This window comes from Sinohyriopsis cumingii, unplaced genomic scaffold (genome assembly GCF_028554795.1).
Source record: "Sinohyriopsis cumingii isolate HCF-2022 unplaced genomic scaffold, ASM2855479v2 utg000622l, whole genome shotgun sequence".
NCBI lineage: Eukaryota > Metazoa > Mollusca > Bivalvia > Unionida > Unionidae > Sinohyriopsis > Sinohyriopsis cumingii.
This window is the reverse complement of record NW_028315918.1, coordinates 5,300,946-5,326,500: the sequence shown is the minus strand read 5'-3', so window position 1 is coordinate 5,326,500 and position 25,555 is coordinate 5,300,946. Positions and strand designations below refer to the sequence as shown.

The following is a 25,555-nucleotide window of genomic DNA, read 5'->3' as shown; positions in this document are numbered from 1 at the left end:
TTAAAAGATGAAATTTAACATGCAGGTTAAATTGAATTGTTGACTTTGGATCTCTATAACCTCTAGCATGCAATATAATTTTAAAATGTCCATTTGTTTAACATTAATGGCCTCAAACTTAAGATTCAATATTAAATCTATATATATCGACAGTACACCGTTTCTCATGACCAGTACTCGGTTATCTACTCTCCATCACAGTTATCTACCATTCAAAACCCATATCATATCCTACCATTAACACTCTCTTCATATTAACCAACACCAATTATTTACCATCCAGTACCCTGTTAACTGCTAGTCAACACTCATTCATCAACACGCTGCTGGAACTACCAACATTCGACACTTCTGCCAATTAATGGAGTTAGAGCAACCAGCATCTAGTTATCTACTTTTCAATAGTCCCACGTTTAGTAGCCAATAAAATAGGAATAGAATATTTACAAATTATTCTTACAAGCAAACATATATACTGTTACTCAAGAGGTTCGATGTGACAGAATAGGAATGAAATCACACAGATACATACTATGGCACACAAACAATGGTAGAGACGCTCACGTGCAATACATCCGCATATATATTTATACACTAACAGACAAGCAACGTAATGGTGAATCAAAATTCGGTGCCTTTTTATGTTTTGCATCATAAAGCATGTAGACCAGCTTGTTTTAAGACACGTGTAAAGCTATTTCGCACTCTGAGGTTGTTTGAAAACTCAAACTTTGGAAAGTTTCAATTTTCATTTTCAATTTTCATTTTCAAAGTTAGTTTTTCAAAGATTCCTTTCGCAAATTTACTTTTCAAATTTAGTTTCTCAAATTTCATGTTTTGATTTATCTTTCTAGTTTTTCTTTTATATTTCAACTTTTTATAATTGATTTTAAATTTTTCACCCTTTTAGTTTTAATTTTCAATTTATAATTTTCAATTTGCATTTTCAAATTTAGTTTTTCATATTTCATATCTTTTAAATTTGAAAATTTAATTTTAAATTCTAATTTTTATTTTTAATTTTTATTTTTATGTTTCATTTTCAAATTCAATTTCCCATTTAAATGTGAATTTCAAATTTTGTTTCTAAACCTTAATTTTGTTTTTACATTTTCAAATTGAGTTTTAAAATGTCCTTTATTCCAATGTTTCATTTTCAATTTTTATATAATTTTTATTTAATGAAAATTATTTTTCAAACTTGATCATTTACATGATTTCATTTTCGGTTTTTATTTGTATATCAGGTTTCACAATATTGAAGAAAAAAAACGGTTTTTAACTTTTCATTTTTTGAATTTAATTTCAAGGTTTACTTAAAAATTTCCGTTCTAATTCTAAAATTTAACTTTTGTTAGTTTCATTTTTAACTATCATTCAAAAATTTGATTTTTAGATTTTCGTATCTTTGAATTTTTATTTTCTATTTATCATTTTCTAATTTTCATTAATAAATTTACCTAATATGTCTGATTCTTAATTTACCATTTTTAATTCTCATTTCCAAATTCTGCATCAGTCAATTTTCATTTCTTAAGTTTATTTTTTTTATTTTGATTTTCAATTTTATGATTGATTTGGATACAAATGTTTTTGTCAAACTAAATATTAACTAAGAGAAAATAAAATTTTCTGTTCGAGATTCGAAACGGCAAAGCGTCAAAAGAATAATCTTCTATAGATATTAAACGAGATAGAATGAAAGGAAGCTATGCAACTGTCATGTTTACCCCGACCCAGAGTAGCCCAGTTTGAAACATGTATAATCAAGGCAATTCTGACGGGTCATTGTTTGATGTCGAACATTGCCGAAGGCTAGCACTAATCCGTTACGTAAGATTGTTGTGGCTAGAATCGAAGGACCGGACATTGGAGTTGCAAAGTCACAGACAGCCAATTATCACCTAGGTGTCGAAATGTTTCCAAGATCAAAAGAAATTGCCTGAAGAAGTGGGAGTGTCCTAACTTATTTCCCCTGCAAACAGACAGACAGGTTGAACTGGCCGCTAAGACGATTGGACAGGGGCACAGCGCCACCCAATCAGAATCGAGATGGGGGGAGACCTTGATTTGGGTAGAATGATATCCCTGCGTTTTCCGGCAAAAGTTAGTTCGCTGAGAGAAATTACCCAGACAAGAGGCTAGCGTAACTCCGAATAGCCATTCGTTATTGGCGGGAAATTCTTAGAGCGGGAAGGTCTAAGTACAGAAAGCTTCAAAAGGTCAGTAGATATTTGTTCGGTCTTTGTGGAATGCGACTGCATTTTAATTGTAGGTCGTATGTATACTTTATTATTACTAGAATCGTAGTACGAAGAATTACTTTGTTTTGTTAATATGTTTGCATATTTTGAAGAAATGAGTTGATATTCGTAAAGAATTATATAGCTTGCCAGCCGTCGTAAGAGTTAATATTGTAATTTACTATGTGGGTATTTTATAGTAGACTAACACATATGTTTATATGAATAGATTTTGCCATTGTTGAATATTTGTAATGTACAGACATGCGTCTGATTTTGTCAGATTGTAGTACGAAGAGATTAAATATATATGTGTATATACTGACGTGACGCAATGTATTGATGTCTGTATAACAATTCGCTGATACTGTGTTATTACGCCATTGTTTACCCAGCAAGAAGTGTGTGGGAATTTCGATGTGTATGCATGCGTGGCCGAAACAGTGACAGCTATCTGATGGTTAATTGTCGATATAGTGTGAGGTGAGGTTCGATTAAACATTTGTTAACGCCTTGTGGTTTTTCACAGGAAGCTTTGAGGGACAGACCAGTTAAAGTTTGGTCCCGTTGTCTCGGATAGAGAGACGGAGGAAAGGAGGGAAGAAGAGGGAGAAGTTGAAGTCTGGGAGCGGAATTGGAGGAGGAGATAATAGAGAGGGAAAGGAGAAGAAAGGAGAAGTTGAAGTCTGGAGCGAAGCTGGAGGAGATAGTAGAGAGGGAAACGGAGACAAAGGAGGAGTTAGAGGAGCGGAAAGAAGGAAGGAATCAGCGGGAAGAAATAGATGAGTAGATGCAAGGACAGGGGGAAAATCGAACTCACACTGTAAATCACGGGATGAATTAGGCTGTCACTTGGTCGAGGGAAAGACGAGTGATTGGAAGTTATCGTTTTTTAAATTATCACATTTATTAAATTGTTATTGATTGAATTTCATCTTCGTGTTCTCTATAATTTAACCGTCGGCATTGCTGACTGGGGGCTCAGAGCTGTAAATCTATATCATCACTAATTTAACTTTCTAACCTAACGAGCCAGGGTGGAACTTTCAATTTAATTTAATTAAATTATATTGGGAGAACCCCACCCCAATACGACAGAACGTCACAGCAACGTACGTGAAATATTTGTACTTGTTAAAAGAGACTTTTCTTTCTGGTTGTCAAATGCGAACGATAGGTGTGTTTACTATACACCTGTGGATATATGTATGCTTTACGGTCAAGTATTTTGTGAACGGTATAGACATACACTACCCGTTGCACAAACGCATACATCATTTGGAAGAGATATGCTCTTCAAATGGTTGCCAAAGGAAGAAACAAAACAAAGCCCTCTGTTATAATGACCTCACTTATATAACAGTATATAAGTATGTATGTGTGTGTATAGTGGGTGTGAGCAATGCAATTGTTCTGAATGTCTCAAGAAGCATCACAGACAAAATTGTTAGCATGTGAGATTTGGTTCACATTGTAAAATGAAACTCTAAGTTAGAGGATATGAATAGAGAAGTTTTAAAATGAAACTTTTCGTGTCTCAGTTACAACGAGTGACTGAAAAGAAAAGGCGGTTTACGTTATCGAAAGCAGTCTTTATCGATGAACAAGTTTAGTTGAAATATGTCGACGTAAAGAACGGAAAGTGAGTCGGAAAGAATATCCATCTAGTTTCCAGTTTCGGATTGGGGCAACACACGTCATCAACTATAACTACAAGCAGATTACCATGCCTTTGAACACAGCATCACCATCTCATTCTCTCTCTCTCTCTCTCTCTCTCTCTCTCTCTCTCTGCGAGAAGTCAGAAACATCAACAACAATAAAACTGGGTGTGCTGTAGAGAACGTTTCCATAAAAAACAAATCTTCTGTTTCTGCAATATCTTTATGGCGTGTTGTGTCACTGGATTGTTCATAACACATTTGAATTTGCAACATGGAGATCAAAATATATGCACTATTTTACTCAGCAGTTTCATTAGTTTTTTTCTTCTCAGACCTTCGTTAAAATATACCGACAGCAACAACAACAACCATAGTTTTGCCAACGCCAGTAAAAATGATAATTCTTCCAGTCACAGTAGAATACCACTTCTGAAACCTTTCTAGGAAAAATACGCTTTGGAGACCAGAACGATCGAGATATAACCATTATTTGTTTTTATTTGACATTACCCAGGGACAGTTCTACGGATGTGTTCCTAACATAACCTTTTGTTGTTTCACAGCCAAATTGCCTGCGACCATACAATTGGATCAAGAAGCTCTTTGCGAAGTCTTCTTTGGTTGTCCTCGTATCCGATGATAGCGCTAGTTATGCTTATCACAGTGACTACGCATATGGTTCCTGAGCCAAAGGCTTGAAGCACCCATTATGTTACAGGCTGTGTATGGGAAGTCTGTGGATAGTATTGCCTGGGATGCCTGTGTGATGAGCGTACGTCACGTAGACGTTTCCATTGCCAAGGCTTCCAGGTCCCAAGGTTGGATGCCGCACTATTTCAAGGTACACTTACGGTTGTCTTTGTACATTTTCCTGGTGCTCCATCGTTTCCGCTTTCCCTGCTTGAGCTCACCATAGAAGAGGTGTCTCAGCATTCTGGTCATCCGAATGACGTGGTTAGACTATCTGAGCTCAGATTTCAGCTGCAGTGTTTCAATGCAACACATGCCCTTTTGAGGACTCCTAATTGGACAATCTGTCTTGCCATCTGATGTGCATTATAGACAGTCGTGAGCGCATGTGGAATTGTTCGAACTGCTTCACATGACTGCTGTATACATTCCATGTTTCACAGCCATAGACCAGGCTGGTGAGGATGACAGCTTTGTAGACCTTGGTCTTGGTGGGCATCCGAATGTCTTTTTGCTACAGGGCTCTGACACTGTCTTCCTAGGGCTTAGCTTGCTTCTCGATCCTGGCTGTTTATTTCATTGTTCAGCGACACATCTGAAGACACTGTGCTTCCCAGTTAAGTAAAATTCTCCATTTTCATCAACTGTCTCCCATCGATCTTGATGGTGGGTTGTGGTGGGTTCGCGTCAGGAGCTGGCCGTAGGAGTACCTCTATTTTATATAGGTGTATTGTCAGACCAAACAGCTCGGATGCCTCAGAGTAACTTATTCACAATGGTCTTTAGGTGGTTTTCCGTGTGTGCCATATGTGCTCAGTCATTTACAAACAGATCTTTGAGAAGTAGTCTGTCCAGCGTCTTTGGTTTTGCAGATAGTCGATGCAAGTCAAACAGGGATCCATTCAGGTGATAATTGATGTAGAAGTGTTCCTTCCATCTGGCATGTATCCCTGTCATGTCTTCAATGTTTGATTTGACATCTTCTGAGAGCAAAGGGGTGGATCATCATCTGGGAGGGCCATAAACAGCTTAATGGCACTAAAGAACAATTCCACATATCAACATATTGCTGGATTTCCTCAGCTTTATTTTTCCAGCCTTATTTTAGGGACGTGGCTTTGGTAGTAATCATTTATTTCAATCAAATCAATAATATGATTCAAGATCAAACCAATTTCCTCGTCGAAATACTCAATAAACAAGTTCACCAACATTTGGATAAAAATCACCAGTAATCTCAAACCCAATATCTATTCCATGATAAAGAGTGAAGGGCTGTATTTTAACGATTAACATCTCTGGTAATGATTTCAACAATTTTCAAATATCCGTTTGGCAAAGAACTGGAGAAAACTGACTGAAAGTGTACAAATCAAGTAGCACGAAATAGTTGACCGTGCGTGCGACAATGCAATTAGCAGAAGCACAACCAATTAGGCGAAATGCAAGCGGGTAGTGGAGAGATATTTGTATCACTTCCTAAACAAGAATCGCCTAGGTATTGATCAAAATTGGAAAACATATTTAAAATTTATTGCAACGGCGCGACTAATGACCTTCGACTATCATCTATAGTTTGCCACTGAAGGACCTGACCCTAAACAATTCAAAGATTATATAAAGGAGATGAAAATATCATCAGATATGCAGCCGAGTTTGTGTATTTTGACGGTAGACTGAATTAGAAAGAACGATACCATACTACTGCTATCTGGATTGATTTTTTATACAATTGTTATGCTATTTACAAGCCAATGTAAAGAATAGGCCTAACCATACTTGTATATGTTTGGCAAAAAATATAGAACTTTTCTTGCACAAACATTTGGGGTTATGCGGGAACATCAAGAGGACGTGTCTCCTGAGGATGAAGACTATTGATGAAGAATATTGATTCCCCATCAGACGAGCAGCCACCCAAATACTAAAAGGTCTTAGTGGTCATTTATGCGAACGTAAATCAACCAAAATGAACTTATTGAATATAGCGATGATGTTATTTTACGACTCAGATAGTTAAGTTTGGTGAGATATTTCGTTTTTTCCACAAAATCAATTGCTGTTGTAAATACATCCTATAGCGTTACTACAATGATCACAGTCTCATCAACAAAACCAGAATTAATGTGACGTTTGTTACACCTGTTACCACTGGTGAATCACCTACAATTTAGACCGAATTAAAATAATTGCGAGTTAATAATAATTGGCCTAATATTCGATCATAATCGTTTGGTGGTCTTGGTGTAGATAACTAATTTGTGTTCTCAGAAGTCAGTGACACCATCTGAAATAATATTGAACTTTCTGCAAGTGTGCACAACGTAGATCGATCATTGAAGAAACTCGACGATGATATATATGTTGATCACCAAATTTCTTCAATTTGTATATGTGCACATAAACCCATACTCAGTTTTGTCATTTAAATCGATTCAGCACCATATGTTGTTTACACTAAATGGTGGTCAATAACATCCGTTTTAGGATGGCCTGACTTGCAATTGAAAAAAAAGGAAAAAAAGAACGATTGTTATTAGTGTAATATCATATCGAGCCTGACATTGTCAGGATAGCCTCAATGATTCTAATCAAAATTTATCTTGTGATGCCATCAGTGGCAGTTGTGAAAGCATTTCCAAAACGACAGGCACATATGTTTAGGATTATATATTATTTGTTTCATCATCTCTGGAACCCGGGTGATTACTTCCCTATCAATTACACATGCGTCGTCTATTTTTTTTATATGTCATAATAATCAGTTGACACATAGTCACTTTATCCTTGTCCATCAAGCCTGGCACGATGTAGATCTTCGTTCTGAAACATTGCTAGTACAGTTATACAGTAGACATGGACTGATAGCTAATGACAGTCATACGTGGACGTGTGATACTAGTACCAGTTGGTAGCTCGAGAAAACCTGTTCATGCGACATATTACGAACTGGTTTTGGCAATGTTGTTCAAGTATTGTTAGCAGGGGCAATAAAGTATTTTCGACATTTCCGTGATGAGGTGTACCAATTGCTTAACAGGTATGAAATCAATTTGTTGATAATATTATATTAAACGTGTCGCTGCTGATCGATTAAAGAATTTGGGATTACGAGTGTTTCAGTCATTTCGAGATCGATTACAACAATTAGTAACTCGTCAAACACCAAAACCAATTACGTATCCATCGACAGAAATAATGTCAATGGTTTTTTGGAAATTATATATATATATATATATATATATATATATATATATATATATATATATATATATAGAGAGAGAGAGAGAGAGAGAGAGAGAGAGAGAGAGAGAGAGAGAGCAAGCTAGCTTTACCATGTCCCAGTTCAAAGATATATCATATCCTGCATTTGATATGGGTGCGCCTGTATTATCAGATCGATTCAGAAGAAATTTTCAGTATTGTTTATACCATGCTCAGGATATAAATCTAACAACACCACACCCAAGGTTTTTATTCCGTTTTAAACCATTTTGGAAATTGAATGAAAACTTGTATAAAACGGCAATACCTATTACGATGCCAATGTCCAAGTTGGATTTGTCAGCAATGGTATCATGATGTTATGACATTTTTCAGCAGTGCACGTTATTCAATGGATGGAAAAGAAATTGAAGTAATTCTTGACAATGCTGATATTGCTACAACAATGTTTGAACTCGTTAGATACAGTGAGTGATTGAGATTTTCGTGTGGACTTCCTTTCAGTCATTGGTTCCCAAGGTTATTTATAGATAAACATACTGTCGTATAAACTCGTAAGAACAACGCCAACAATGCCACTTGGCGTACAAGAGGTATTCCAGGTAACATTGTATTCACATCATTGACCTGATGGAAGCCTGTGCAACCAATCCACTGACTACAAACTCACTTGTGTTATCGTGTAATCAATCTCAAACCGCTTCAACGCGTCCATTTCTCGCTCATGACACAGATGCGCACCCAACAAGTAATATAGCCGTAAATTTACGTGGCCAATAAGCACTCAACACGGCGGTACCGTACCAAAACACGTGTTTTGAAAATACAGAGAGAAATAATAACCAAGAACGTCGCAAGATGTCATTTGACCAATTCACAATGACTAAAAGTTTTTGCGGTTCATCGGTCAACTGGATTGCTCTTTACAAATTCAGCTTCACTTTCGCGGCAATTAAATCGCACGTACATATCAAAACATTTGGTCTCGCATGGACCGAAATCATATCATCGATACTGGTTTACAAATTTCCCGACACGATGTGCGTGCGTATTGTATACCCGATTTATTGCTTTTCATTGATCATGTGGAGTTGTTTAGGCATTTATGTTGAGATGCATTTTCATGCACGTGTAAGTAACGCTGGAGGTGTGATTACTGGTGTTATGATGAGATTCGTTATATCAAGACTGTTGTTGAATGGAGCGAGTGGTCCTTGAAGCGCCTGTAGAAAATTCATAGAACTGCATAAACTTAAACCTGTTAAGATTTTAAATAATAACGTATTCTCATAAAGTGATGATCGGCCTTAGTGAAAACCACTTGCTAAAATAAAAAACGCCATAAAAAGGTATTAAGTCACATTGAAACTTTCTGAAGCAACATTAACCAGAATTGTCCCAAGTTGGTTGCCACAAGAGAAAGTGAATCAGCCAAACGAAATAATGCCTCAGTACATTAAAATTATCCAAATTAAAGACGATTCACGTGCAAAAGTCTAGTGGAATATTTCCATTCTTTGCAGCGATTAACAGCTGTTAGAAGCAACAACTCGAGCGGATTCAAACGGGGCTGTCGGACTAGCACCAGGAATGGCGATGAAGAAGCAGCTGAGGTCGTGCACGAAAAAGGAAAGGAATATGCCCTCTACTACCAGGAACAAATCGTTGAATACCATCAGGAATAGGTCTTAGATTACACAAAAGGATATGCGTTCAATAAGAAATCTTGATTTACTTATAATGGCAAAATCAGTCAAGCATTTTCTTGGTGTCTTTTGTGAAATGAACGTGTATTAGTGGTGACAGGCACACGTGAAATCGGCATTGTTAATCTGTATATGACAGCATGACCTGGTTCCTCTTGGGTTGTATATATGGTGCTACCTAATAATTGATTGTATTTTGACTCATATGGACTTGTATTAGCACTTCAAGTTGTTAGTTATTTAATCCGACGCGGACAACGTCGTCTAACATCATTTGATTTGACTATGCCGATCCAAACTCGTATGGATCGCCCCATACATGATTATCTTGTGCTTAAAGCAATGTATGGACATGAGCATTCATTAACCTGGCAAACAATTACTGAGTCTAGATTAAAGTACATTTAACATTTCATCAAATCTCTGTTAATATTTACGAACTTTACTCAACTAGACTCTGTGCTGATATCGATCTAAGTAGGTTTGCCAAAAAAAAAAAACGGTTTTGGCTACGTTTACTAGTTCGGTTGTTGTCGATGTCTCTCCTGGTGAGATTGTCATTTTCAAGATCTAACTAGGACATTACAAACATCTAAAGTGGACATTGAAGATATCGTTATCAGGTTGAAAGGTAATGTTGCCAATAATCTGGCCTTGGTTAATGAAATCGCAGAAATCAACGACGCACCTGGTTTTTGGTTGCTTTTATCAAAGACGTTGTTAATAACGATGATGCTACAGCAAACCAATAAGTGGATGAACAAGTTGCAGATGTACCTCCACCACCACGTGTAGTAAGTACATTTGCACCGTACTAAAAACTGCTGATCAATAAAGAAGAGGAAAAAAAAAAATATATAACAATTGGTCCAATAGTTTCATACTGGTTTTGATAAATCTAAATCTCATTCCTTAACGGTGAGTGAGTCTGGATTATAATTATTCATCGTATCCAGTTATTACAGTGGATGAAATCAATTAACAGCATTGATTAAATAATGAGCCTGGTATATCAAATTGTGATCTGCCCATGGCGCAATAATACGAATATATAAACATTCTTTCAACTGCAGGCCTATAGATCAATGATGAATTTCTACTCATTCCTTAATCAAAAATGACGTGAAAATAACTATAAAAATTATTAATAGTTCTTGTTTTCTAAATGAAATTAAGATGGTACACAATTTCATGGAATCCTTTCTTTTTTCCATTCGACTCTCCCCTCTCCTGCGTAAGAGGCAAAAGAATGCAAACATCTGGAGAGAGAGAGAGAGAGAGAGAAAACAGTACGGCGCTGCACGATAACATCAAAACTAAACTTGTACCAACTAACATACAGTAATCTGGTTTGTCGTAACGGTATGTCTACCCTTTGTTTGGGATCTATCTACAGTGTTCATAGTATCAATGACGCATAGTTACAATAACCAGTCGACACTAGGCCTATATGTTAAATTTGTCGGTTACGCGGCACCTTACTCTCTCTCTCTCTCTCTCTCTCTCTCTCTCTCTCTCTCTCTCTCTCTGGATTATCGTAGCTATATACGGACGGAAATCCATGCAAATACGAGCGGAAATACATGCAAATACGAGCGTTGGGGATTTTCGCTTGTGTCATACGACAATGTCTCTGGACCCATGAATGATAGTTAAGTTTAGGCGACCAAAGGAAAAAAGAGAGAGAGAGAGAGAGAGAGAGAGAGAAATGTATAGTCTTTAGAAATGTTAATTAAAGCAGAATAATGACTTAGGTGAACTGTCAATATATTAAGCTATTTTAATTACCTCTTGTTAGTTCGTCCTTTCACTTAGTTTCTATGCTAATTTCCATACGCCAGTACGTGAATGCCTGACATTTCATGTTCAGTGTTCAAGAAACTAACCGTGTTTGTAGTACACTACTTTCTTCATAAAAGCCATATTTCATGTTTAAAGCATGAGTATATCTTATATTGATTTAATAAATGTGAATAAAAATAGAAATTCAAAAAGAAAACAATCAACTGATCAATTTGCACATGTGATTGTGAACAACAAGAAAAAATCGTAGAACTACATTTTGTAGCGGACACACTCGCAGGCATGTGAGGAGTTCAATCACTCGGTCAGTTGCCCGGAGCATATCGTAACTCCATTCAAAGTGCAAATATGTGTATTTGTATGTGATATAAATAAAATATATGTATAGTATGTACGCTGAATCAATGATATACCACTCGTATAAATTTTTCATTCAAAGGAAACTCGTCAAGCCTCGTTTCCTTGTAATGAAAATTTTATACATTTCGTGGTATATCATTGATACAGCGTACATATTATATATATATATATATATATATATATATATATATATATATATATAGAGAGAGAGAGAGAGAGAGAGAGAGAGAGAGAGAGATAGATAGATAGATAGATAGATACAACATCAATATCATTGAGAGCTAAAGACGATATTCAGTTTGAAGCATTTCACAACTATCCATACGGCTACATGTTTAAGATTAGATTTATTATTATATGTCAGTCATGGTTTGTGACATTGGTGGTGGGGCTACGGAATTTACCAAGGGGTTTTTACACGGACTGACAGCGGTTGCTAAAATTGATGATAACTTTATTCCACTTGTCGACGAATATCAGCGTCAGAGTGATGTTGAAAAGCCGGGGTCAGCCTAATGTCCCAATACCAGCCAGAGGTATGCTTGGTTTTATAGCATCAGAAAGTGAATACGCCCAACCGCTGACCGCACCACGAGGTGCAAATACACTCAGGGCTTGTTTCCACAATAATAAACTGGAATTCACCGCTGAATCCACCCCGAGTATCTTTTCCAATGAATGTGTAAAACCAGCATTAACTCAACTTAAACAAGACAAATTTCGATTGTTATTTAACAAGGAAGCACTTGTTCTTGTAATAGTTATTGAGCAAACTTAGAACAACTGATTCATCAGTCAGGCACTAGAGCAATCAGTATATTTCTAAATCACAACAATGCTAAGCCCCAAGAATGTGAATCTGCTGAAAATTTACATATTCGTCCAGAGCATTTAGTTGTTTCATAAATCAGATGACAGTCTGTATATAAAAGAAGCCCAAGTAAACAATTATTGATTCCTACTTTAAGTTTCATCTCTAAAATCATTGCTAGTTATGTTCAGACACAAGTGGAGGGGAATTACTTTTTGAAATTATCCATTGGAATTACAAAGTGCTCTTTGATGTTTTGGAATAAAACACGATTTTTTTATTATTGTGATATCATTCAAACACATCCTGGACTATATCACTGTGACACATCAAGACTATTGGTATATGAGCATATGAAAATCTGTTGGCACATCAGCACATATGATACTCGAATTCATTCGGGACACTCTATACGTTTGGTCTTGTTATAAAACTTTTAGGTTTATGTGGGATTTAATTCACCATAATGCAATATCCTTTAAACTTTCACTTTGAATTCTAGGGAAATAAATTCTATGTTGAACTTTACTAAACTTGTTGGTTTTGCTTTTTCTGTAATTTAGTTCATAACCATAAAGTAGTAACATTATTAATAGAAGAACTATGATAGACCCTCAATGTTACAGACCTGAAAAAGTAATCGATGCGAATAAGCAACTGCAAAATATATTCACCCAGACAGCCGCGTTGATCTTAAACTATAAAGGTTGTGCATCACTCTGTAGGCTTTTGGAGGCTTGCCGCGGTAATAACGAATGATCTTGCTGTGGCAGGAATCATGGCACCAGGAACTAATGTTGGCACACCTATCGGAAGAATAGTTAAACCTGTGTCTGTCTCTGCTATTGTAAGCAAAATAGTTTCGATACGATTACATTCATGCATGCATATTTATTCAGAACTCCTCATTGTAGCAATTAATAGTCTCAGTACGATTAGTAAACTGTATTCGGTTCATACTGAGGATTTAAAAAAAATAGCATGGCTGAATTTGAATGTGTGTTGGGAGAAAAAGAAATTCACCGACAACTCCGAGCACAAATAAGGAACCGTGGGAAAACGGATTGGCAAACAATGAAAGTAGAAAAATTTCCCTTAAATAAATATAAATACAAACGTTACCCCAAATAATATGGTGATCATTGCCTTAAAATCACTAGCAATCATTAGCAATCTGCGGATAATTTGGGGATAAGAAAACCTGCAACCAATCCTGCATATTTCGCCTTTGGTTTATATCTTTTGTCTGTCAGTTATTTTTATTATTGTCTGTTAACTTATGATGCATACACTCGCATTTGAATTTTACATTAGTAATGGTCATATCATACGGCAATAGAAGGCAGTGACATATATCAATACCCAATATCTAAAACTTTTATACTACTTGCTGATTAGGAGATTCAGAGTTAAAGGAAGACGGACAGACACATAAAGGATATTATCATACATGCTTTAAAGAGACCGTTGTGAATTAATCAGTTTGAAACTACATCAAAAAAATCCCAGTCTCTGTGTGTGTGTGTCTGTTTGTGTGTGTATTTTACATTTTGACCCAGAGTACAACTAAACATAAGACAATATGAGATCTTTTGTCCATCCCTGCAAAGATTTAGTTAGTCATTGCCGTGAATAATGCTATTAAGAACTGCTACACCTTTTATCTATTTATGTTACTCATTCCTTAAATTTACATTTACGTCACTTCTTTGCACTCCTTGAAATCGTGAAATCAGTTACCCGATATAGATTATAAAATACGTCACTTAGATTGAAATGTATATACTGTTTAACACAGTTGCCAATTCAAAAGGATATTAACGATATGTATTAACAACAAGGAAGACGAATACCAATTACTTACACCCACATATCTGATTGCGTGTGTTTAATAACTATCATTCTGCAAATTTACCATGAATTTTGTAACCCACTGATTTCATTTAGACTTTCTTCAAGAAAACAGTTAACGTTTTACAGATTATCGATGGTATTTAGAGTTACTAATAAAACATTTTCACAAATAAACTTCACTTTTCCAAGAAAAATGGGCATTTCTCCATGAATAAGTCGGTTCTTAAAAATTCCTTTGACGAGACTCCTCCTGATACCAATGCTAATATTTCAAGCAAACCTAGATCACTTCGTCTCGTGAAGAGCGTTGTACATTGCCTGAACATATCCACAACAAGTCGGTTGTTAGTGAAAATGGTTGCTCTTTCGCAAGGCAATACAAGTCGTCTTATGCATGTTAATAACTGTTTTTTTAAATAGAAATTACACCTCTTCTTTAAGACGTGACTTTCCTCAACAAATATTAGTGACACGAAAGGCATTTAGTTCTTAGAATGCATACAAGCCTGAAGGTAATGATGATGATGGTGATAATGTTGATGATATAGACGACAATGATGATGGTGATCATTATTATTTATGTATGTATGTCTGAACACTATACTAGCTATACAGTGCCAGCTTAAAAGTTTATCAGCGATAATGGCTGACATCTTGTCGCAATCGCAGTGCATACAAAACCCTTCAAGCAGAAGTAAATATCCATCATGAGGCAAAATCAAAGATGCTGCAATAACTCCACCCCACCCCCGTAAGGCAAACAAAAACAAAAATAACGGCAAAGAACGAACAGCCCTTGAGCTACAACGTTAGCAGTTTCTGTATAAACCGCAATCTCTGAAAAGAGTTAAAGACTTCCTCAGTTGTAAGACGCATCAAACGGGTTATCGTATTTCGTAATACAATCTGGGCAGTTCGTAAACTTATTAACTTAATTCATTATTGTGATTATGTGCATTACTATCATGTCATTTCGTTATTTGTATGTGCTATTAGTAATGGTTGAGAACTTACGTAGTATCCAATAAGGGTGTCACACGGGATAGAGTGGGATGAGAGGTATTACTTGCCTGTGATTGACTAAGTATTTATATTATGCGCGTACAAAAATCGTAACAGTATGGAAGTGTGGGGCTGTATTGTGATTCTGATAGTAGTAGTAGCAGTGGTAGTAGTAGCTAAAGCACCGTTATCAGTATCAGCAATAACGCATTACAAAACTTCAATTCAAAGCGATTGTGAATAAATGATCCTAAAATTAATTCCTCTATCAGGAGTTGCGGTAACTTGGTAGATTGCAGGATTCATAACCCAAAGGGCAGCTGATTCGATACCAACCTATGGTATCCCGTGTCTTCTTCCTCGGTTTAGTCCCATGCGAAAGGCAGTTAGCCTTCATTTCTTTAGCATAATATTGGCAATAATGTGTTAAAAATACGGCTAAAATACCGACAGGAACAACAAAAAGAAAATGCATCAATGCAGCTGACATTTTAGTTGATTTCAGTTTTCAGCATCCACCAGTGAACCATAAGGAAGGGGTGCTAAAACAATGCCCTTTTTGGCACATATTTAACACCTTTAACACATAAACTGTTTGCAAATGTATTTCCATGCTGTCTAGAAAATAGAATTACGGGATGATGGAAATCAGAGAGGTGTTACATGCATTTTTGGGTGGTATTTCTTTTTAAAGCGTGGTGAATTAATCAATACAAAATAACATCGAAAAATTTTGTATCTACACGTTGTGTCAGTAATCAGTTCCTACAAAGTTTCAATTAGTCATTCCCGTGAAAACCTTGTTTGGTAATTATATTGTTTACTGTTTAAATTACATTTACGTCACTTGACAATTTAAGGTTGAGGATTAATATATTTTCAAACAAGGCACTAAACGGGATTAAGAGGAATATGAAATATTCTTGCATGTGGTTCAGTAAGTAAATTTATTTTTGGAATGTGGGTAGTAACGTTATCGTAGGGATTGGGTAACTGTGATTTTGGGGTAGTGGTGGTTAAAGTAGAGTAGTTGTACAACAGTTGTGGCAGCACCGGTATTAGTATTGACATTAATACTAGTTACAAAAATGTCAGCTTAACGTGGATGTGAATAACTAATCATAAAATAAACATATGTACCGGCTGACTTCAGGCAATGATCTGATCTTCGTCGCACATGATAAATAATACAGAACACTTACCTGTTGAGTGTATTGAACGCTCTGGACTTGGTACCCAACAATGTTAAGTTGACTATTCACTGCAAGATATATACGCATAAGATCTATATTTAGCACAAAGCCAATCATTTAAACCAATGTGTGATCACGCTTATGTATATATGTATAGATAATTTATGTATATGTATTTATGTGTTATGTATATATATGCATATCTATATATATATATATATATATATATCTATATATATATATATAAATATATAAATATATATATATATATATATATATATATATATATATATATATATATATATATATATATATATATATATATATATATCTTTATATATATCTATATATATGTGTATATCCTTATATATATCTATATATATATGTATCTCTCTCTCTCTCAATATATATCTATATATATCTATATATCTATATATATATATATATATATATATATATATATATATATATATATATATATATATATATATATATATATATATATATCTATATATATATATATATCTATATATATATATATATATATATATATATATATATATATATATATATATATATATATATATATATATATATCTATATATATATATATATATATATATATATATATATATATATATATATATATATATATATATATATATATATATATATATATATATATACACACACATATATAGAGAGACATCTCTATATACACAAATTTATCCAGAGACATCTGTATATACACATATATTTAGAGACATCTCCATATACACATATATATAAAGAGACATCTATATATACACATATATACACATATATATATGTGTACATATAGATGTCTCTAAATATATATGTCTATACAGTGATGTCTTGATATATATATGTATATATAGGTGCCTCTCTCTCTATATATATGTCTATACAGAGATGTCTCTATATATTGGTATATATATAGATGTCTTTCTATATTTATGTCTACACCGATATGTCTCTATATATATCTGTATATATTTATGTCTCTCTCTATATATGTCGGTACAGAGACGTCTCTATATATGGGTATATATATTGATGTCTATCTCTATATATGTCTATACAGAGATGTCTCTATATATATCTGTATATATTGATGTCTCTCTATATTATGTCTATATAGCGATGTCTATATATATATTTACTTAGAGATGTCTCTATATATATATATGTGTACATATAGCTGTCTCTATATATATGTGGATATATAGAGATGTCTCTACATATATGTTTATATATAGATGTCTCTATATATTAATGTCTATATAGAGATGTCTCTATATTTATGTGCATGTATATAGTCTATATATATATATATATATATATATATATATATATATATATATATATATATATATATATATATATATATATATATATAAATTATAAAATAAACAACACCAACACGTAGAATGTGTGACCGGTTTCGCTTTAATGCTTCATCAGACTGAATTCAAACTGAATTCAATATCACTGCCTACGTCATTAAATATGTTGTTTCTAAGTGATCAATGAAATAAACAATGATATAAACAAGATGACGTCATAGCTTACATTTTTAACGTAATTATCTAATACTTTAACGAATAATTTACATGGAGATGTGCATATACAGCAAAGATTAATGATATCTTAATACATAAATATATATATATATAAAACTGGATCTTAAAGATACATATATCTCTACTGAAAACTATATATACGATTTATTAACAAATAGAGATAAACAGTTTTAGTAATATTAGTATTATGTATAATACACGCTTATTAGAAGAAAAGAAAATAAATTACAAAAAAAATATATATATGTCTATAAAGAGATGTCTCTGTATATATGTGCAAATATAGATGTCTCTCTATATATATGTCTATATAGTGATGTCTCTATATATATGTTTATATATAGATGCCTCTATATATATGTCTGTATAGAGATGTCTCTATATATATATGTTTATATAGATGTCTCTATATATATATGTCTATATATAGATGTCTCTATAGAGATATCTCTATATTTATGTCTATATATAGATGTCTCTATATATATGTCTCTATTTATGTTTATATAGAGATGGCTCTCTCTCACTTTCTCTTTCTTTATATATATATATATATATATATATATATATATATATATATATATATATATATATATATATATATATATATATATATGTATATATATATGTATATATATATGTATATATATATATATATATATATATATATATATATATATATATATATATATATATATATATATATATATATATATGTTATATCTATATATATGTCTATATATGTCTATGTATATATATATATATATATATATATATATATATATATATATATATATATATATATATATATATATATATATATATATATATATATATATATATATATATATATATATTTATATATGTCTATATACATATGTCTATATACATATTTTTCTCTCTCTCTCTCTCTCTCTCTCTCTCTCTATATATATATATATATATATATATATATATATATATATATATATATATATATTGTTGTCTACGTATGTGTGTATATATATATATATATATATATATATATATATATATATATATATATATATATATATATATATATATATATATATATATATATATATATATATATATATATATATATATATATATATGTGTGTGTGTGTGTGTGTGTGTGTGTATGTGTGTGTGTGTATATATGTATGTATTATGTGATGATGATATACTGGTATACTTTATTGACGGCTAGCGACGACTAGTAAACATAAAACATTTACTCAACGAACGAGAAATATATTTACTTCATACATGACCTAAGCTTCAAACAGAAAACAAATTAATCTCCTGAACTCCTCTGGAGGATTCTCAGTCTTCTAACATTTAATGAACAAATTAAGATACGCCAGGAAATTAGTTTATTTCCCACCGACACTATTTCCACCTCCAGTGGTATTCCAATGAGGATTTTAATGTCAAAATTCATACCTGTTATTATATTTTTCAAGATAGGACTTTTTAACTGAGCACGGGTGGGTGGGCATGTTTCATGGAATAAAGTGTGAAAGAGACAATGATATTACTTTGCCACTTATCCAATATGTAAGAATGAGCGTGCAATTAAAATACTTTATCATGGAATTCATTTTACTCCTTAAAAGTTTAAGAAAACGGTGAAACGCAGAAGAGGTGACAAATTTAAATAATCTGTTTCAGCGATACTTGTAAATGTTTGGAGGAGGAAATTTGTTAGGTATTTTTGTCGAAATGTTGCTTATGGAATCACAACATGAATTTATGTCATATATGTTATAGGCAGATCTTGTATATAATGGCTTTTGGATTCTGACCCCTCAATAACTATTCTTGCAGTGGGAGTGGCGAACAGAGACTTGTTATACGTCCAATTATTTTCAAATATGATTGACATCAGTTCTAAAATAGAGGTATTTTGTGATGGCGTTCCACCTACTCGTCTGATTTATGAAATATTTGTTTCCTTTGTTTTACCGAGTTGTATTTTATATTATGTTTACTGTTTTAATATTTCGGTTTCTGTTCCTTTACCTGTTTTGTTTTGTTAAATTGTCATGTTTGGATCATATTTAATGGGTTTTATTTTTGCGATTTGGGTTGGTTTTAAGCTGTTAATCTCATGTTTTTTGCAGGTTGGTTGGTTTTGATAACTTCGTTGCCTTTTTCTTCTTGTTGAATGAATTAGTGTTTGATCTTTGGTTAAAATATTTTATTGTCATCTTTCATTAAGACGTTTGCCAGTTTTGCATTCATTGATAGTTTTATGCTGATGCAATTTAAGGAATGTGTTGTTGTGCTATTTACTTTATTATAAGGCAATGGTTTTGGGCACCTTACTTAGGGAGGGGTGTTTATTTGATCGTTTTCTTAATTTTCTTCTTAAGTTGATTATTTTGCAAATGTTATTTCTATTTTTGACAAGGGTATCTGTAGTATACTTTTTTCATCGTTGTTTTGTCTGAGTTTGTTTGTCTCGTTCTCTTTGCCGGTTTTCTTTTCTTGAATTTGTACTCTCCATGCTGTCATGTTTCGTTTTTCATTTTGGAGCTTGCGTTCGCTTTATCAGTGGTGTTGAGCTTTTGAGTTTGGACCTTGTTAGATTTATGCATTGTTAAAGACGCTTCTAGCTGTTTTCACCTGGTTAACTCTTTATGTTTATTTTACGTAATATATGGGTTTCGTGATATTTGTTGCGCGATTTGTATTGCTGGGTGCTATTTATATATTTGGGACGTTTATTATTATTATTGTTGTAATTTATTGCCTAACTTATTTTAATTTGTTCTTTCTTCATGTAGATTTTATATAATTTGCGGTCATGTGTTTTTGTGTGCACATTTCGTCTTCTTGTGTACTGTGTAATTGAGGTTTAAACTGCAAAGATGTTTTTGCCACGCTCTTATTTTGAGGTTTGTCTTTTTGTAATTACTGTTATCTATATTATTATTATTATTATTATTATTATTATTATTATTATTCGTTGTTTTGCTTTGTTGATTCTGTGAGACTGATTCTTCTTTGACATTTTGCAGTTAGAACTGGTTCGTTAACTATTTGTTCTTAATTATTTTATATTTATGGGTGGTTGGATTATTATTTCGTTTAGACAACATTTCCTTGAAGGTTTATTTTGATGGACCTTTGCTTTCGTTTTGGTTGTTGTTGGTTTTGCTGAAAGAACACTTGGCTTAGTTTATGAGCCTCTGTATTCTTTATTGGTTACTTGTCGTAAGCTTCGTGTGTCTGTTGCTGGATTTACGCGCTGGTGCTTTTTGATCGTTTCTAGATGGGCTTTGTGTTGTTTATCCTTTTCCAGTGTTATTGCTTTTTATTTTCTATCTGTCTAACTGTGATGATAATGGTTCCGTAAAAATTATTTTCTATCTCTCTAACTGTGATGATGATGGTTCCGTAAAAATTAGATATGTTATGTTTGCTGCACTTTGAATACCAGTAAAATGAATGACGTATGAAATATACAGAAAAATTCAAATATTTCAATTTTTAATTAAATATAACTTCAATCTTTGATCATAAACTTTCATTGGACCTGAGCAGTGATTTCTCTATCAAGTGATTCAACAGCGTTTATATTTGTGCACATAGATAACATATGACACCTATGTTAAGAATGTTTCGATTCTACATTTATGTAAACAAGAGGCCTTAAATGTTAACTATTGACATGTTTATATTATTCTTCACTACTCTCAGCTCCACAATGATAATAAACACTTGCGTAACTGAACAGTTTAAATATTTCTGAGACATTTTAAGAAGATGATCCGGATTAGGGTCGTATTATACTGATAACACAAGAGCGAATAGGTGAACAAAATGTGTATTGACAGTGGGATTGAAAATATTTAATCTGGCACTAAACTAGTGCGTATAAATTCCAGTGATGGACTAAAACACAATGATGCGCACCGAGTTAAACAACTCGTTCTAAAGGAACATGATACTGTTTCTATCTGGAATTATTTATAACAGGTAACTTAAAAACGAATAATCAAGAATGAATAAATAGATATTAAACAAATATGATTCATCTATCAAATCTCTACAGCTGACAACAACACAGACATCACCAACAGTTCTACAGCTGTCTGCCACACAAACATACCACCAATACAAACCGTGAAACAGCTGTAAGCAGCCAAACTGCCAAACATAGGCAACCAAAACAGACCGGGTAGACACCAACATCTCAAACGGTCAAACGACGGCTGTCCCAACAGTTCCAAGACAGTACAAACACACAGCACAGACAGCACAGCTGCAACAAACATCAGAGGTCCAATACAGACAGTTTAACATCTGTTAGCTGCCAGACTACCCAACATAAACAGCCAAAACACCTAGGGTAGATTCCGATGTCTCTTTGGACGTCATTCGATTCTGCTTCACAGATGGCAGTCTCGTTTCTTTTGAAACACAGCTGCCATCACCAGGCCCGTCCTACAGAAATTCCAGGCCCCTGACATAGCTGTCATGGGCTCCAAAGGCTTGTTTAATTTTTTGTAAATAAAAGCCTCTGTACAGTTCTGCATAAACGCCTGTAGTAATCGATCATAACGTAGACTCTTGCAAGGAACATATTTTAATATTTACAGTACAGATCAATTTATTTACTATGACAAAGTTGACGGCGCTGGGCAATTTTTTCCCTCCCCCATCCCTCCTCAGCTGGCCTGGTCACCACAAGTAGGTTTCCGTCTACCTCAGCTGGCCTGGTCACCACAGGTCGGTTTCCGTCTACCGTTCCTGTTTTAAAAAACGAATGGAATCTGCGCGCAAACAAGTCAGTCTTTAGATTCTGTAGAATTCTATAGGGTGAAACTTTCATGGAGTAATGGCAAGTTTTCGACGCTCAGTCTTGCTTTACATAATAAGATCATGGATTGACAAAAAAAACAGCATGAATTTTGTTTAAGACCTAAATGATGTTTGTTTTTTGTTCTCCTTGAAACTTCACCAGTTGCGATCCATGTTTGGTTTAAAAGATTGTCCTTGCACCTTGAATTGAGATGTTTTCAGTTATCTTGTTTTGTATGTAAATCTCTGGAATTTCAGTAAGGACGGATGGAAGGGAACATGAAATATGCATCTGTAAGGCAGAGGCAGTTGGCAAATTCGTTTTGAAGGATGAGGAGGTGGACTAATCTTGCCATCTCAATCATGAATGCCGTTGACTGTTATATCCAGAAAAGGTTTGGAGGAAAATCCGGATATAGTAAAATCCGAACACTCTACAACAACCGCTTCTCAATGAATGTATGGATCTCTAGCTATAAAAGTGTTTTCCTTTACCGAGTCAAGATTGTGGAGAAGGAAAGGAAGGATTTGGCAAAATGAAAATGGAAGACTCTGAGATACATTTTGGGCCGACCGCTTTCTTGGCGGAAAGAGATCGATCCAACTCTGTTTGAAAACACATGAGTGTGGCGCCTACTCCGAAACTTCTTAGCATATTGTCTTCATTTATAGGATTGGGATCGCAGCTGGATTGGGTTGTGCAGCGAACGATCCTGTATCGCCTTGCGTGCTGTCATCACGCCATTTAGGGTAAATTGTGGATGATGTATAAGGCGATGGCTGCTCCTCGGAGATATGAGAAGGGAGCAGTTGTTGGGCTGCCTGCCTCCGCACTTCATCTGTCTTGTCACCAAAGAGCAAAGGCGATCCAAAAGAAGTTTTGCAGGGTAAGGTGATGTGCATTGCCGGTGGTGTCTGCAAACCTGAAACAAAATCACAGGAGACGCCAAGTCCAACAGCGAAGACGTGGCCACTGTATTGCGAAGTGTAGTTCTTGTCTAACACCAGGAGTTTTGTGATGAAGGTGTCCAAATGGGTCTTATACCAGCGATATATCAAAGAACTGCAGGTGCTGATTCGAAGGAAAAAAGGAATTGGAATCGCCTGTTTCATTGAGCTCGGCAGATAGATTCTAAGTAATTTCCTTGATTTTTCCTGTGCCCAGCGGAAGACCTAAGGATAGGTTGACTTCCTCGTCGTCAAATAGATGCCGGCGTAGAAGAGGGGGTCGGTGGCGGACGTTCTGAGTTGGGCAACAACCCATAAATTCATATATTGCCGCCTTTGAGCTATACACAGTCCCTCTATGACTGTCACGGTACAACTGATGAGGGAAAGCTGTGAGTAAATGACTATCCGTATTGCATGATGTCGTCGTCGAGCGATACGTATAGCTTGTCGAAGTACAAAAAGTGAGTATGGGTGTAGGGCATATGGAAGGCGGTGTAGCTGGCTGTACCGCCGGAATAATGGTAATGTTATTAAGACGGAAGGATCTATCAATATGATCGACGGTAATGTTAACGTTCGATATCTTGATCTGACGAGGCACTGGACGTATATAAAGGAAGCCACACGGTCACTGAATGATATGGGTCAAGAGCCGGACAGCTAAACGGTATGGTCGGCAACCGGAGCTGCATCAAATCTAAGGTGCGAATAGACGGTATGGATTGAGAGTTGGATGGCCCGACAATACCGACAGCAGCCAAGACGGTATCAACACTGAGGTGCGGCTAGACGGCACGGCTCATTCAAGTCATTTATAACCCCCATGGGGACTTACTTTACCTGGGCTGTCTTGAATTAGGTGGCATTTTCCCAATGTATATAATTTCCCACCTAAAACAGAGAAAGCCGCAATGACGTGGATAAATAGACCAGAACTGAACAAATCTGTCAGTTTTGGTTGTACCAAACGTGGCACCTGTAACTCCAGAAACGGTGTAGACAAAATCACAGATTCCTCCATTTCCTCAGATGTAACAGGTCGCCGACCAGGCTTGCAGAAGACTCAGTAAAAGGTGAAGCTTCAATACATCAGAACTCTCGGTCTTTTGATTGTCAAAAATTCATAATATAGGTACTGTCAGTACTTTGATTTCCCAAGTCACTCGTTTTTTGCAACTTTACTTAGAATTGTCAGTCATGTATTCCTCGACAAACTGGCTCACATGCTGCACGTAGCCGACGATTTACACTCTGTACATGCGAGATAAGAATCATAAGATTTCTTTCTGGATTTGCATTCTTGCATTCAGTGTACATAATTGTCATAGTTAATTCTGAAACTCCAAAGTAAGAAAAGATATTATATAAAGATATTATTTTAAAAAAATATATAGTTATCTGCGTTACGAACGCCAGAGACACCCGCTACACCAGGCGTGATAAACAGACACAAACTTCAAGGCGTTCTATTATAATGTAGCTTGTAGACGCATGCCATCAAAAAACGCAGATACCATGTCTACATAGGTGAGAAAAAAATCCACACAATTATGGTCAAAATAAAAACAAATAATGTATACTACCTGTAGAATAATCCTTAAAACATCCGAGAAAAATGGATTTGTAAACGATGTTGT

At 34.6% G+C, this 25,555-nt stretch overlaps 1 protein-coding gene across 1 annotated transcript in view; it reads right to left on the bottom strand.

The window, feature by feature from the left end:
* Nucleotides 1-16,628, bottom strand: part of LOC149773717 (baculoviral IAP repeat-containing protein 7-like) — a 51,443-nt gene extending 34,815 nt beyond the window's left edge. The window contains exon 1 of the mRNA XM_089946179.1: nucleotides 16,561-16,628. The gene's annotated coding sequence lies outside the window, so the exon portion shown is untranslated. The remainder of the gene's footprint in view (nucleotides 1-16,560) is intronic.
* Between the last annotated feature and the right edge of the window lie 8,927 nt (nucleotides 16,629-25,555).